Genomic DNA, 13,854 nt, shown 5'->3' with positions numbered 1-13,854 from the left:
AGGCGTTTATAGTGCCTGTCCTTTTGATAAGGGCGAATTCCAAGCGTCAGCTTTCGCGTCAGCCGAGCAAAGTCGGGACAAGTCGGGACATACTACAGGATGGTCTGCGTGGAGCTACGACGAAAAAAACCTTCATTTAACAGCACGCGGCTCACATACTCATACGAAAAAAACTAGCGCCACTTGCGGTGGCCGGGAATCGAACCCGGATCAACTGCTTGGAAGGCAACTATGCTCACCATTACACCACCACCGCACAGCCGCTGCACGCAACGCCCCGCTGTGTCGCCTTCCTGCTCGCCAGCAGCGGCCCACGGTGATAGTAGCTGCAGGCGCTTTTCGAGGTAGGAGGGCGCATCCACACGCATTCGGGTAGCGCCTCCACGCACGCTGCGTCTTTGGGCAAGACTAGTCGCCGCGGCCGCAAGGTTACTCACACGATAGAGATGAGCATTCGTTTTAAGGCAGTGTAGTGGAGCACTCCGCATGTGTAGCAGTTTTTTCGGTTGTATCCGACGTCGCTGGGTGGCAATCCCACTTTCCCCTGCAGAAAAGTGCTCGGGCAGCTCGACGAGCATCGCTGGTTCAATGGCATGTGCCTCAGTAGTGCAGTAGGCAGCGCGTAAGTCTCATAATCTTAAGGCTTGCCGGCACGATAGCTCAGCGTGTTCGGTCTGAGAGTTATCTGCCCTCTGTAATAAAAGACCGAGTCAACGATGAACTTGAACGGGCGCCATCGGACGTCCGCCCCCAACAAATGCAACGAAAGAAATGAGAAGAAAAAAAAAAAAAAATTGGTGAATGCTCGCTTAGCATGCGGACGGCCCGGGTTCGATTCCCGGCCGGTGCATCGTTCTGCTGTTCTCGCTATAATGCTGCCGCGCCGATTCCTCGCCTGAGCTGCGTCAGCCTCAGGAATGTATAGCAGGATTCGCTGTGAGAGGAACCATACACGCAGCACGCAATAGACCGTACTTGAACGGTCGCATGCTATTTCTGAACTCTGACGTCGGCCTGTCCCAACAGGCCGCTGTGTTCAGGTGCCGCAAGGGCGATGTACTGTAACCTCGGGCAGTGCTGCGTTCCGTTGAAAAAGCTGCGGCAGCAGTTTAATCTAGCAAGTAGGGAAAGCACGTGTAGCAACACAACAGATTCTTGAGAAAGCGCGAACTGTCTATCTCTAATATGAGAGACTTACCAAGTTTTCTGTAACGTTACTTGCAACGTGCCTCGGTAGCGCAGTAGGTAGCGCGTAAGTCTCATAATCTTAAGGTCGTGAGTTCGATCCTCACCCAGGGCATTTAATTTGCTGTACATCATGGCTGAATTAACGGCGTTGCTGTTGCTAGGGAACGAACTTAATTGTCGTTCGTTATCCATAAGGAGTCTACGCCTCAGCGTCAATACGTTTATTTCCAATTATGACAACGTACAACTTTGATCTTTCTCTTCCCTTGTTAGGAGTAAAATAATGAATAGTCAATTTCGGGCTGTGCGCCATGCCAGTCTGTAGGCGCAAATATGCTCGCAAACGGAGAACTGCACTGAGTCCAGATTCAGCACGAAATACGAGAGGAGACGGAGAAAAGCTCACGCTTATCGAGCAAATCCGGTGTGGTCTAGTGGCTAGGATACCTGGCTTTCACCCAGGAGGCCCGGGTTCGGTTCCCGGTACCGGAACGGAAGTTTTTGCGCACACAACGCTCCATGTTTTGGCCTTCGAACTGTCGTTTGTCGCCCACCTTCCGAAGCTTCGACCGAACGTAATCGGGGAAAACAGGCACATGATGCAATTACTGTCGGCACCGGAATAAAGGGAGAAGAGGCACTGGTCCGTTGTTGGGCTGCTACCAGCGTCAGTGGGAAGTCGGTGAAGTCGCCAGTTGCGCCAGAAGCCAGAAATTACCGTAGTACGCCTACACACGCGTTCCAGTTATTTACATTGCTTGCAGCCGCTCCATCCACAACGAGCGTGAGCCCGGATAGCTCAGTCGGTAGAGCATTAGGCTTTTAACCTAAGGGTCCAGGGTTCAAGTCCCTGTCCGGGCGAAGATTTTAACGTTTCCGTAATGGCTCGTCTCGTAGCGATGGTAGCCCTGCCGTAATCAGTGCACGGAGTTCGTTTCCTGTCAACATTCTGCGCAGACCCAGGGAAACTTGGGTTACGAGCAGTCGTGGCCGAGTGGTTAAGGCGTCTGACTAGAAATCAGATTCCCTCTGGGAGCGTAGGTTCGAGTCCTACCGACTGCGTCGGATTTTTCTTTTTTTGTTTAAGAACAACGAGCAGAAAATTTCGCAGATTGCCTGTCGTTTTGGTACCTCTCCACACCTCGCCTCTCACAGCCGTTTATAGTGCCTGTCCTTTTGATAAGGGCGAATTCCAAGCGTCAGCTTTCGCGTCAGCCGAGCAAAGTCGGGACAAGTCGGGACATACTACAGGATGGTCTGCGTGGAGCTACGACGAAAAAAACCTTCATTTAACAGCACGCGGCTCACATACTCATACGAAAAAAACTAGCGCCACTTGCGGTGGCCGGGAATCGAACCCGGATCAACTGCTTGGAAGGCAACTATGCTCACCATTACACCACCACCGCACAGCCGCTGCTCGCAACGCCCCGCTGTGTCGCCTTCCTGCCCGCCAGCAGCGGCCCACGGTGATAGTAGCTGCAGGCGCTTTTCGAGGTAGGAGGGCGCATCCACACGCATTCGGGTAGCGCCTCCACGCACGCTGCGTCTTTGGGCAAGACTAGTCGCCGCGGCCGCAAGGTTACTCACACGATAGAGATGAGCATTCGTTTTAAGGCAGTGTAGTGGAGCACTCCGCGTGTGTAGCAGTTTTTTCGGTTGTATCCGACGTCGCTGGGTGGCAATCCCACTTTCCCCTGCAGAAAAGTGCTCGGGCAGCTCGACGAGCATCGCTGGTTCAATGGCATGTGCCTCAGTAGTGCAGTAGGCAGCGCGTAAGTCTCATAATCTTAAGGCTTGCCGGCACGATAGCTCAGCGTGTTCGGTCTGAGAGTTATCTGCCCTCTGTAATAAAAGACCGAGTCAACGATGAACTTGAACGGGCGCCATCGGACGTCCGCCCCCAACAAATGCAACGAAAGAAATGAGAAGAAAAAAAAAAAAAAATTGGTGAATGCTCGCTTAGCATGCGGACGGCCCGGGTTCGATTCCCGGCCGGTGCATCGTTCTGCTGTTCTCGCTATAATGCTGCCGCGCCGATTCCTCGCCTGAGCTGCGTCAGCCTCAGGAATGTATAGCAGGATTCGCTGTGAGAGGAACCATACACGCAGCACGCAATAGACCGTACTTGAACGGTCGCATGCTATTTCTGAACTCTGACGTCGGCCTGTCCCAACAGGCCGCTGTGTTCAGGTGCCGCAAGGGCGATGTACTGTAACCTCGGGCAGTGCTGCGTTCCGTTGAAAAAGCTGCGGCAGCAGTTTAATCTAGCAAGTAGGGAAAGCACGTGTAGCAACACAACAGATTCTTGAGAAAGCGCGAACTGTCTATCTCTAATATGAGAGACTTACCAAGTTTTCTGTAACGTTACTTGCAACGTGCCTCGGTAGCGCAGTAGGTAGCGCGTAAGTCTCATAATCTTAAGGTCGTGAGTTCGATCCTCACCCAGGGCATTTAATTTGCTGTACATCATGGCTGAATTAACGGCGTTGCTGTTGCTAGGGAACGAACTTAATTGTCGTTCGTTATCCATAAGGAGTCTACGCCTCAGCGTCAATACGTTTATTTCCAATTATGACAACGTACAACTTTGATCTTTCTCTTCCCTTGTTAGGAGTAAAATAATGAATAGTCAATTTCGGGCTGTGCGCCATGCCAGTCTGTAGGCGCAAATATGCTCGCAAACGGAGAACTGCACTGAGTCCAGATTCAGCACGAAATACGAGAGGAGACGGAGAAAAGCTCACGCTTATCGAGCAAATCCGGTGTGGTCTAGTGGCTAGGATACCTGGCTTTCACCCAGGAGGCCCGGGTTCGGTTCCCGGTACCGGAACGGAAGTTTTTGCGCACACAACGCTCCATGTTTTGGCCTTCGAACTGTCGTTTGTCGCCCACCTTCCGAAGCTTCGACCGAACGTAATCGGGGAAAACAGGCACATGATGCAATTACTGTCGGCACCGGAATAAAGGGAGAAGAGGCACTGGTCCGTTGTTGGGCTGCTACCAGCGTCAGTGGGAAGTCGGTGAAGTCGCCAGTTGCGCCAGAAGCCAGAAATTACCGTAGTACGCCTACACACGCGTTCCAGTTATTTACATTGCTTGCAGCCGCTCCATCCACAACGAGCGTGAGCCCGGATAGCTCAGTCGGTAGAGCATTAGGCTTTTAACCTAAGGGTCCAGGGTTCAAGTCCCTGTCCGGGCGAAGATTTTAACGTTTCCGTAATGGCTCGTCTCGTAGCGATGGTAGCCCTGCCGTAATCAGTGCACGGAGTTCGTTTCCTGTCAACATTCTGCGCAGACCCAGGGAAACTTGGGTTACGAGCAGTCGTGGCCGAGTGGTTAAGGCGTCTGACTAGAAATCAGATTCCCTCTGGGAGCGTAGGTTCGAGTCCTACCGACTGCGTCGGATTTTTCTTTTTTTGTTTAAGAACAACGAGCAGAAAATTTCGCAGATTGCCTGTCGTTTTGGTACCTCTCCACACCTCGCCTCTCACAGCCGTTTATAGTGCCTGTCCTTTTGATAAGGGCGAATTCCAAGCGTCAGCTTTCGCGTCAGCCGAGCAAAGTCGGGACAAGTCGGGACATACTACAGGATGGTCTGCGTGGAGCTACGACGAAAAAAACCTTCATTTAACAGCACGCGGCTCACATACTCATACGAAAAAAACTAGCGCCACTTGCGGTGGCCGGGAATCGAACCCGGATCAACTGCTTGGAAGGCAACTATGCTCACCATTACACCACCACCGCACAGCCGCTGCTCGCAACGCCCCGCTGTGTCGCCTTCCTGCCCGCCAGCAGCGGCCCACGGTGATAGTAGCTGCAGGCGCTTTTCGAGGTAGGAGGGCGCATCCACACGCATTCGGGTAGCGCCTCCACGCACGCTGCGTCTTTGGGCAAGACTAGTCGCCGCGGCCGCAAGGTTACTCACACGATAGAGATGAGCATTCGTTTTAAGGCAGTGTAGTGGAGCACTCCGCGTGTGTAGCAGTTTTTTCGGTTGTATCCGACGTCGCTGGGTGGCAATCCCACTTTCCCCTGCAGAAAAGTGCTCGGGCAGCTCGACGAGCATCGCTGGTTCAATGGCATGTGCCTCAGTAGTGCAGTAGGCAGCGCGTAAGTCTCATAATCTTAAGGCTTGCCGGCACGATAGCTCAGCGTGTTCGGTCTGAGAGTTATCTGCCCTCTGTAATAAAAGACCGAGTCAACGATGAACTTGAACGGGCGCCATCGGACGTCCGCCCCCAACAAATGCAACGAAAGAAATGAGAAAAAAAAAAAAAAAAATTGGTGAATGCTCGCTTAGCATGCGGACGGCCCGGGTTCGATTCCCGGCCGGTGCATCGTTCTGCTGTTCTCGCTATAATGCTGCCGCGCCGATTCCTCGCCTGAGCTGCGTCAGCCTCAGGAATGTATAGCAGGATTCGCTGTGAGAGGAACCATACACGCAGCACGCAATAGACCGTACTTGAACGGTCGCATGCTATTTCTGAACTCTGACGTCGGCCTGTCCCAACAGGCCGCTGTGTTCAGGTGCCGCAAGGGCGATGTACTGTAACCTCGGGCAGTGCTGCGTTCCGTTGAAAAAGCTGCGGCAGCAGTTTAATCTAGCAAGTAGGGAAAGCACGTGTAGCAACACAACAGATTCTTGAGAAAGCGCGAACTGTCTATCTCTAATATGAGAGACTTACCAAGTTTTCTGTAACGTTACTTGCAACGTGCCTCGGTAGCGCAGTAGGTAGCGCGTAAGTCTCATAATCTTAAGGTCGTGAGTTCGATCCTCACCCAGGGCATTTAATTTGCTGTACATCATGGCTGAATTAACGGCGTTGCTGTTGCTAGGGAACGAACTTAATTGTCGTTCGTTATCCATAAGGAGTCTACGCCTCAGCGTCAATACGTTTATTTCCAATTATGACAACGTACAACTTTGATCTTTCTCTTCCCTTGTTAGGAGTAAAATAATGAATAGTCAATTTCGGGCTGTGCGCCATGCCAGTCTGTAGGCGCAAATATGCTCGCAAACGGAGAACTGCACTGAGTCCAGATTCAGCACGAAATACGAGAGGAGACGGAGAAAAGCTCACGCTTATCGAGCAAATCCGGTGTGGTCTAGTGGCTAGGATACCTGGCTTTCACCCAGGAGGCCCGGGTTCGGTTCCCGGTACCGGAACGGAAGTTTTTGCGCACACAACGCTCCATGTTTTGGCCTTCGAACTGTCGTTTGTCGCCCACCTTCCGAAGCTTCGACCGAACGTAATCGGGGAAAACAGGCACATGATGCAATTACTGTCGGCACCGGAATAAAGGGAGAAGAGGCACTGGTCCGTTGTTGGGCTGCTACCAGCGTCAGTGGGAAGTCGGTGAAGTCGCCAGTTGCGCCAGAAGCCAGAAATTACCGTAGTACGCCTACACACGCGTTCCAGTTATTTACATTGCTTGCAGCCGCTCCATCCACAACGAGCGTGAGCCCGGATAGCTCAGTCGGTAGAGCATTAGGCTTTTAACCTAAGGGTCCAGGGTTCAAGTCCCTGTCCGGGCGAAGATTTTAACGTTTCCGTAATGGCTCGTCTCGTAGCGATGGTAGCCCTGCCGTAATCAGTGCACGGAGTTCGTTTCCTGTCAACATTCTGCGCAGACCCAGGGAAACTTGGGTTACGAGCAGTCGTGGCCGAGTGGTTAAGGCGTCTGACTAGAAATCAGATTCCCTCTGGGAGCGTAGGTTCGAGTCCTACCGACTGCGTCGGATTTTTCTTTTTTTGTTTAAGAACAACGAGCAGAAAATTTCGCAGATTGCCTGTCGTTTTGGTACCTCTCCACACCTCGCCTCTCACAGGCGTTTATAGTGCCTGTCCTTTTGATAAGGGCGAATTCCAAGCGTCAGCTTTCGCGTCAGCCGAGCAAAGTCGGGACAAGTCGGGACATACTACAGGATGGTCTGCGTGGAGCTACGACGAAAAAAACCTTCATTTAACAGCACGCGGCTCACATACTCATACGAAAAAAACTAGCGCCACTTGCGGTGGCCGGGAATCGAACCCGGATCAACTGCTTGGAAGGCAACTATGCTCACCATTACACCACCACCGCACAGCCGCTGCACGCAACGCCCCGCTGTGTCGCCTTCCTGCTCGCCAGCAGCGGCCCACGGTGATAGTAGCTGCAGGCGCTTTTCGAGGTAGGAGGGCGCATCCACACGCATTCGGGTAGCGCCTCCACGCACGCTGCGTCTTTGGGCAAGACTAGTCGCCGCGGCCGCAAGGTTACTCACACGATAGAGATGAGCATTCGTTTTAAGGCAGTGTAGTGGAGCACTCCGCATGTGTAGCAGTTTTTTCGGTTGTATCCGACGTCGCTGGGTGGCAATCCCACTTTCCCCTGCAGAAAAGTGCTCGGGCAGCTCGACGAGCATCGCTGGTTCAATGGCATGTGCCTCAGTAGTGCAGTAGGCAGCGCGTAAGTCTCATAATCTTAAGGCTTGCCGGCACGATAGCTCAGCGTGTTCGGTCTGAGAGTTATCTGCCCTCTGTAATAAAAGACCGAGTCAACGATGAACTTGAACGGGCGCCATCGGACGTCCGCCCCCAACAAATGCAACGAAAGAAATGAGAAGAAAAAAAAAAAAAAATTGGTGAATGCTCGCTTAGCATGCGGACGGCCCGGGTTCGATTCCCGGCCGGTGCATCGTTCTGCTGTTCTCGCTATAATGCTGCCGCGCCGATTCCTCGCCTGAGCTGCGTCAGCCTCAGGAATGTATAGCAGGATTCGCTGTGAGAGGAACCATACACGCAGCACGCAATAGACCGTACTTGAACGGTCGCATGCTATTTCTGAACTCTGACGTCGGCCTGTCCCAACAGGCCGCTGTGTTCAGGTGCCGCAAGGGCGATGTACTGTAACCTCGGGCAGTGCTGCGTTCCGTTGAAAAAGCTGCGGCAGCAGTTTAATCTAGCAAGTAGGGAAAGCACGTGTAGCAACACAACAGATTCTTGAGAAAGCGCGAACTGTCTATCTCTAATATGAGAGACTTACCAAGTTTTCTGTAACGTTACTTGCAACGTGCCTCGGTAGCGCAGTAGGTAGCGCGTAAGTCTCATAATCTTAAGGTCGTGAGTTCGATCCTCACCCGGGGCATTTAATTTGCTGTACATCATGGCTGAATTAACGGCGTTGCTGTTGCTAGGGAACGAACTTAATTGTCGTTCGTTATCCATAAGGAGTCTACGCCTCAGCGTCAATACGTTTATTTCCAATTATGACAACGTACAACTTTGATCTTTCTCTTCCCTTGTTAGGAGTAAAATAATGAATAGTCAATTTCGGGCTGTGCGCCATGCCAGTCTGTAGGCGCAAATATGCTCGCAAACGGAGAACTGCACTGAGTCCAGATTCAGCACGAAATACGAGAGGAGACGGAGAAAAGCTCACGCTTATCGAGCAAATCCGGTGTGGTCTAGTGGCTAGGATACCTGGCTTTCACCCAGGAGGCCCGGGTTCGGTTCCCGGTACCGGAACGGAAGTTTTTGCGCACACAACGCTCCATGTTTTGGCCTTCGAACTGTCGTTTGTCGCCCACCTTCCGAAGCTTCGACCGAACGTAATCGGGGAAAACAGGCACATGATGCAATTACTGTCGGCACCGGAATAAAGGGAGAAGAGGCACTGGTCCGTTGTTGGGCTGCTACCAGCGTCAGTGGGAAGTCGGTGAAGTCGCCAGTTGCGCCAGAAGCCAGAAATTACCGTAGTACGCCTACACACGCGTTCCAGTTATTTACATTGCTTGCAGCCGCTCCATCCACAACGAGCGTGAGCCCGGATAGCTCAGTCGGTAGAGCATTAGGCTTTTAACCTAAGGGTCCAGGGTTCAAGTCCCTGTCCGGGCGAAGATTTTAACGTTTCCGTAATGGCTCGTCTCGTAGCGATGGTAGCCCTGCCGTAATCAGTGCACGGAGTTCGTTTCCTGTCAACATTCTGCGCAGACCCAGGGAAACTTGGGTTACGAGCAGTCGTGGCCGAGTGGTTAAGGCGTCTGACTAGAAATCAGATTCCCTCTGGGAGCGTAGGTTCGAGTCCTACCGACTGCGTCGGATTTTTCTTTTTTTGTTTAAGAACAACGAGCAGAAAATTTCGCAGATTGCCTGTCGTTTTGGTACCTCTCCACACCTCGCCTCTCACAGGCGTTTATAGTGCCTGTCCTTTTGATAAGGGCGAATTCCAAGCGTCAGCTTTCGCGTCAGCCGAGCAAAGTCGGGACAAGTCGGGACATACTACAGGATGGTCTGCGTGGAGCTACGACGAAAAAAACCTTCATTTAACAGCACGCGGCTCACATACTCATACGAAAAAAACTAGCGCCACTTGCGGTGGCCGGGAATCGAACCCGGATCAACTGCTTGGAAGGCAACTATGCTCACCATTACACCACCACCGCACAGCCGCTGCACGCAACGCCCCGCTGTGTCGCCTTCCTGCTCGCCAGCAGCGGCCCACGGTGATAGTAGCTGCAGGCGCTTTTCGAGGTAGGAGGGCGCATCCACACGCATTCGGGTAGCGCCTCCACGCACGCTGCGTCTTTGGGCAAGACTAGTCGCCGCGGCCGCAAGGTTACTCACACGATAGAGATGAGCATTCGTTTTAAGGCAGTGTAGTGGAGCACTCCGCATGTGTAGCAGTTTTTTCGGTTGTATCCGACGTCGCTGGGTGGCAATCCCACTTTCCCCTGCAGAAAAGTGCTCGGGCAGCTCGACGAGCATCGCTGGTTCAATGGCATGTGCCTCAGTAGTGCAGTAGGCAGCGCGTAAGTCTCATAATCTTAAGGCTTGCCGGCACGATAGCTCAGCGTGTTCGGTCTGAGAGTTATCTGCCCTCTGTAATAAAAGACCGAGTCAACGATGAACTTGAACGGGCGCCATCGGACGTCCGCCCCCAACAAATGCAACGAAAGAAATGAGAAGAAAAAAAAAAAAAATTGGTGAATGCTCGCTTAGCATGCGGACGGCCCGGGTTCGATTCCCGGCCGGTGCATCGTTCTGCTGTTCTCGCTATAATGCTGCCGCGCCGATTCCTCGCCTGAGCTGCGTCAGCCTCAGGAATGTATAGCAGGATTCGCTGTGAGAGGAACCATACACGCAGCACGCAATAGACCGTACTTGAACGGTCGCATGCTATTTCTGAACTCTGACGTCGGCCTGTCCCAACAGGCCGCTGTGTTCAGGTGCCGCAAGGGCGATGTACTGTAACCTCGGGCAGTGCTGCGTTCCGTTGAAAAAGCTGCGGCAGCAGTTTAATCTAGCAAGTAGGGAAAGCACGTGTAGCAACACAACAGATTCTTGAGAAAGCGCGAACTGTCTATCTCTAATATGAGAGACTTACCAAGTTTTCTGTAACGTTACTTGCAACGTGCCTCGGTAGCGCAGTAGGTAGCGCGTAAGTCTCATAATCTTAAGGTCGTGAGTTCGATCCTCACCCAGGGCATTTAATTTGCTGTACATCATGGCTGAATTAACGGCGTTGCTGTTGCTAGGGAACGAACTTAATTGTCGTTCGTTATCCATAAGGAGTCTACGCCTCAGCGTCAATACGTTTATTTCCAATTATGACAACGTACAACTTTGATCTTTCTCTTCCCTTGTTAGGAGTAAAATAATGAATAGTCAATTTCGGGCTGTGCGCCATGCCAGTCTGTAGGCGCAAATATGCTCGCAAACGGAGAACTGCACTGAGTCCAGATTCAGCACGAAATACGAGAGGAGACGGAGAAAAGCTCACGCTTATCGAGCAAATCCGGTGTGGTCTAGTGGCTAGGATACCTGGCTTTCACCCAGGAGGCCCGGGTTCGGTTCCCGGTACCGGAACGGAAGTTTTTGCGCACACAACGCTCCATGTTTTGGCCTTCGAACTGTCGTTTGTCGCCCACCTTCCGAAGCTTCGACCGAACGTAATCGGGGAAAACAGGCACATGATGCAATTACTGTCGGCACCGGAATAAAGGGAGAAGAGGCACTGGTCCGTTGTTGGGCTGCTACCAGCGTCAGTGGGAAGTCGGTGAAGTCGCCAGTTGCGCCAGAAGCCAGAAATTACCGTAGTACGCCTACACACGCGTTCCAGTTATTTACATTGCTTGCAGCCGCTCCATCCACAACGAGCGTGAGCCCGGATAGCTCAGTCGGTAGAGCATTAGGCTTTTAACCTAAGGGTCCAGGGTTCAAGTCCCTGTCCGGGCGAAGATTTTAACGTTTCCGTAATGGCTCGTCTCGTAGCGATGGTAGCCCTGCCGTAATCAGTGCACGGAGTTCGTTTCCTGTCAACATTCTGCGCAGACCCAGGGAAACTTGGGTTACGAGCAGTCGTGGCCGAGTGGTTAAGGCGTCTGACTAGAAATCAGATTCCCTCTGGGAGCGTAGGTTCGAGTCCTACCGACTGCGTCGGATTTTTCTTTTTTTGTTTAAGAACAACGAGCAGAAAATTTCGCAGATTGCCTGTCGTTTTGGTACCTCTCCACACCTCGCCTCTCACAGCCGTTTATAGTGCCTGTCCTTTTGATAAGGGCGAATTCCAAGCGTCAGCTTTCGCGTCAGCCGAGCAAAGTCGGGACAAGTCGGGACATACTACAGGATGGTCTGCGTGGAGCTACGACGAAAAAAACCTTCATTTAACAGCACGCGGCTCACATACTCATACGAAAAAAACTAGCGCCACTTGCGGTGGCCGGGAATCGAACCCGGATCAACTGCTTGGAAGGCAACTATGCTCACCATTACACCACCACCGCACAGCCGCTGCTCGCAACGCCCCGCTGTGTCGCCTTCCTGCCCGCCAGCAGCGGCCCACGGTGATAGTAGCTGCAGGCGCTTTTCGAGGTAGGAGGGCGCATCCACACGCATTCGGGTAGCGCCTCCACGCACGCTGCGTCTTTGGGCAAGACTAGTCGCCGCGGCCGCAAGGTTACTCACACGATAGAGATGAGCATTCGTTTTAAGGCAGTGTAGTGGAGCACTCCGCGTGTGTAGCAGTTTTTTCGGTTGTATCCGACGTCGCTGGGTGGCAATCCCACTTTCCCCTGCAGAAAAGTGCTCGGGCAGCTCGACGAGCATCGCTGGTTCAATGGCATGTGCCTCAGTAGTGCAGTAGGCAGCGCGTAAGTCTCATAATCTTAAGGCTTGCCGGCACGATAGCTCAGCGTGTTCGGTCTGAGAGTTATCTGCCCTCTGTAATAAAAGACCGAGTCAACGATGAACTTGAACGGGCGCCATCGGACGTCCGCCCCCAACAAATGCAACGAAAGAAATGAGAAAAAAAAAAAAAAAAATTGGTGAATGCTCGCTTAGCATGCGGACGGCCCGGGTTCGATTCCCGGCCGGTGCATCGTTCTGCTGTTTCTCGCTATAATGCTGCCGCGCCGATTCCTCGCCTGAGCTGCGTCAGCCTCAGGAATGTATAGCAGGATTCGCTGTGAGAGGAACCATACACGCAGCACGCAATAGACCGTACTTGAACGGTCGCATGCTATTTCTGAACTCTGACGTCGGCCTGTCCCAACAGGCCGCTGTGTTCAGGTGCCGCAAGGGCGATGTACTGTAACCTCGGGCAGTGCTGCGTTCCGTTGAAAAAGCTGCGGCAGCAGTTTAATCTAGCAAGTAGGGAAAGCACGTGTAGCAACACAACAGATTCTTGAGAAAGCGCGAACTGTCTATCTCTAATATGAGAGACTTACCAAGTTTTCTGTAACGTTACTTGCAACGTGCCTCGGTAGCGCAGTAGGTAGCGCGTAAGTCTCATAATCTTAAGGTCGTGAGTTCGATCCTCACCCAGGGCATTTAATTTGCTGTACATCATGGCTGAATTAACGGCGTTGCTGTTGCTAGGGAACGAACTTAATTGTCGTTCGTTATCCATAAGGAGTCTACGCCTCAGCGTCAATACGTTTATTTCCAATTATGACAACGTACAACTTTGATCTTTCTCTTCCCTTGTTAGGAGTAAAATAATGAATAGTCAATTTCGGGCTGTGCGCCATGCCAGTCTGTAGGCGCAAATATGCTCGCAAACGGAGAACTGCACTGAGTCCAGATTCAGCACGAAATACGAGAGGAGACGGAGAAAAGCTCACGCTTATCGAGCAAATCCGGTGTGGTCTAGTGGCTAGGATACCTGGCTTTCACCCAGGAGGCCCGGGTTCGGTTCCCGGTACCGGAACGGAAGTTTTTGCGCACACAACGCTCCATGTTTTGGCCTTCGAACTGTCGTTTGTCGCCCACCTTCCGAAGCTTCGACCGAACGTAATCGGGGAAAACAGGCACATGATGCAATTACTGTCGGCACCGGAATAAAGGGAGAAGAGGCACTGGTCCGTTGTTGGGCTGCTACCAGCGTCAGTGGGAAGTCGGTGAAGTCGCCAGTTGCGCCAGAAGCCAGAAATTACCGTAGTACGCCTACACACGCGTTCCAGTTATTTACATTGCTTGCAGCCGCTCCATCCACAACGAGCGTGAGCCCGGATAGCTCAGTCGGTCAGTTCGCCGGCGGACGGCGTGGAGGAAGGACGTAGTGTGGTGTGCGCTGCGCCGTCTGTGCTTCCGCGTGGTAAGTCTTGCGCTTGCTGCGGCTTAAAACTCCTTTTATAGAACGCTTCGAGAAGTAATGAGTAGCATGCAGTGATGGCTCAAC

General features: G+C 52.5%; 28 non-coding genes across 28 annotated transcripts; 22 read left to right on the top strand and 6 right to left on the bottom strand.

Annotated features, from left to right (window-relative positions):
* Window positions 1–184: 184 nt before the first annotated feature.
* Window positions 185–256, bottom strand: Trnag-ucc. The gene has a single exon. It is a non-coding gene; the product is annotated as a tRNA-Gly (tRNA).
* Window positions 257–1,227: 971 nt separating this feature from the next.
* On the top strand, window positions 1,228–1,300 carry Trnam-cau. The gene has a single exon. It is a non-coding gene; the product is annotated as a tRNA-Met (tRNA).
* A 308-nt stretch (window positions 1,301–1,608) lies between these two features.
* Window positions 1,609–1,680, top strand: Trnae-uuc. Its single transcript has one exon. It is a non-coding gene; the product is annotated as a tRNA-Glu (tRNA).
* A 296-nt stretch (window positions 1,681–1,976) lies between these two features.
* Trnak-uuu lies at window positions 1,977–2,049 on the top strand. The gene has a single exon. It is a non-coding gene; the product is annotated as a tRNA-Lys (tRNA).
* A 119-nt stretch (window positions 2,050–2,168) lies between these two features.
* On the top strand, window positions 2,169–2,250 carry Trnas-aga. Its single transcript has one exon. It is a non-coding gene; the product is annotated as a tRNA-Ser (tRNA).
* A 275-nt stretch (window positions 2,251–2,525) lies between these two features.
* Trnag-ucc lies at window positions 2,526–2,597 on the bottom strand. Its single transcript has one exon. It is a non-coding gene; the product is annotated as a tRNA-Gly (tRNA).
* A 971-nt stretch (window positions 2,598–3,568) lies between these two features.
* Trnam-cau lies at window positions 3,569–3,641 on the top strand. Its single transcript has one exon. It is a non-coding gene; the product is annotated as a tRNA-Met (tRNA).
* Window positions 3,642–3,949: 308 nt separating this feature from the next.
* On the top strand, window positions 3,950–4,021 carry Trnae-uuc. The gene has a single exon. It is a non-coding gene; the product is annotated as a tRNA-Glu (tRNA).
* A 296-nt stretch (window positions 4,022–4,317) lies between these two features.
* Window positions 4,318–4,390, top strand: Trnak-uuu. Its single transcript has one exon. It is a non-coding gene; the product is annotated as a tRNA-Lys (tRNA).
* Window positions 4,391–4,509: 119 nt separating this feature from the next.
* On the top strand, window positions 4,510–4,591 carry Trnas-aga. Its single transcript has one exon. It is a non-coding gene; the product is annotated as a tRNA-Ser (tRNA).
* Window positions 4,592–4,866: 275 nt separating this feature from the next.
* On the bottom strand, window positions 4,867–4,938 carry Trnag-ucc. The gene has a single exon. It is a non-coding gene; the product is annotated as a tRNA-Gly (tRNA).
* Window positions 4,939–5,908: 970 nt separating this feature from the next.
* Trnam-cau lies at window positions 5,909–5,981 on the top strand. The gene has a single exon. It is a non-coding gene; the product is annotated as a tRNA-Met (tRNA).
* Window positions 5,982–6,289: 308 nt separating this feature from the next.
* Window positions 6,290–6,361, top strand: Trnae-uuc. The gene has a single exon. It is a non-coding gene; the product is annotated as a tRNA-Glu (tRNA).
* A 296-nt stretch (window positions 6,362–6,657) lies between these two features.
* Trnak-uuu lies at window positions 6,658–6,730 on the top strand. Its single transcript has one exon. It is a non-coding gene; the product is annotated as a tRNA-Lys (tRNA).
* Window positions 6,731–6,849: 119 nt separating this feature from the next.
* On the top strand, window positions 6,850–6,931 carry Trnas-aga. The gene has a single exon. It is a non-coding gene; the product is annotated as a tRNA-Ser (tRNA).
* Window positions 6,932–7,206: 275 nt separating this feature from the next.
* On the bottom strand, window positions 7,207–7,278 carry Trnag-ucc. The gene has a single exon. It is a non-coding gene; the product is annotated as a tRNA-Gly (tRNA).
* A 971-nt stretch (window positions 7,279–8,249) lies between these two features.
* Trnam-cau lies at window positions 8,250–8,322 on the top strand. The gene has a single exon. It is a non-coding gene; the product is annotated as a tRNA-Met (tRNA).
* A 308-nt stretch (window positions 8,323–8,630) lies between these two features.
* Window positions 8,631–8,702, top strand: Trnae-uuc. Its single transcript has one exon. It is a non-coding gene; the product is annotated as a tRNA-Glu (tRNA).
* Window positions 8,703–8,998: 296 nt separating this feature from the next.
* On the top strand, window positions 8,999–9,071 carry Trnak-uuu. The gene has a single exon. It is a non-coding gene; the product is annotated as a tRNA-Lys (tRNA).
* Window positions 9,072–9,190: 119 nt separating this feature from the next.
* Window positions 9,191–9,272, top strand: Trnas-aga. The gene has a single exon. It is a non-coding gene; the product is annotated as a tRNA-Ser (tRNA).
* Window positions 9,273–9,547: 275 nt separating this feature from the next.
* Trnag-ucc lies at window positions 9,548–9,619 on the bottom strand. Its single transcript has one exon. It is a non-coding gene; the product is annotated as a tRNA-Gly (tRNA).
* Window positions 9,620–10,589: 970 nt separating this feature from the next.
* On the top strand, window positions 10,590–10,662 carry Trnam-cau. Its single transcript has one exon. It is a non-coding gene; the product is annotated as a tRNA-Met (tRNA).
* A 308-nt stretch (window positions 10,663–10,970) lies between these two features.
* Window positions 10,971–11,042, top strand: Trnae-uuc. Its single transcript has one exon. It is a non-coding gene; the product is annotated as a tRNA-Glu (tRNA).
* A 296-nt stretch (window positions 11,043–11,338) lies between these two features.
* Window positions 11,339–11,411, top strand: Trnak-uuu. Its single transcript has one exon. It is a non-coding gene; the product is annotated as a tRNA-Lys (tRNA).
* A 119-nt stretch (window positions 11,412–11,530) lies between these two features.
* On the top strand, window positions 11,531–11,612 carry Trnas-aga. The gene has a single exon. It is a non-coding gene; the product is annotated as a tRNA-Ser (tRNA).
* A 275-nt stretch (window positions 11,613–11,887) lies between these two features.
* Trnag-ucc lies at window positions 11,888–11,959 on the bottom strand. The gene has a single exon. It is a non-coding gene; the product is annotated as a tRNA-Gly (tRNA).
* Window positions 11,960–12,930: 971 nt separating this feature from the next.
* Window positions 12,931–13,003, top strand: Trnam-cau. Its single transcript has one exon. It is a non-coding gene; the product is annotated as a tRNA-Met (tRNA).
* Window positions 13,004–13,311: 308 nt separating this feature from the next.
* Window positions 13,312–13,383, top strand: Trnae-uuc. The gene has a single exon. It is a non-coding gene; the product is annotated as a tRNA-Glu (tRNA).
* The last annotated feature ends 471 nt before the right edge of the window (window positions 13,384–13,854 follow it).

This window comes from Schistocerca piceifrons, unplaced genomic scaffold (genome assembly GCF_021461385.2).
Source record: "Schistocerca piceifrons isolate TAMUIC-IGC-003096 unplaced genomic scaffold, iqSchPice1.1 HiC_scaffold_1040, whole genome shotgun sequence".
NCBI lineage: Eukaryota > Metazoa > Arthropoda > Insecta > Orthoptera > Acrididae > Schistocerca > Schistocerca piceifrons.
The sequence above is the reverse complement of the archived record's forward strand: the minus strand, read 5'-3'. Positions and strand labels throughout refer to the sequence as shown.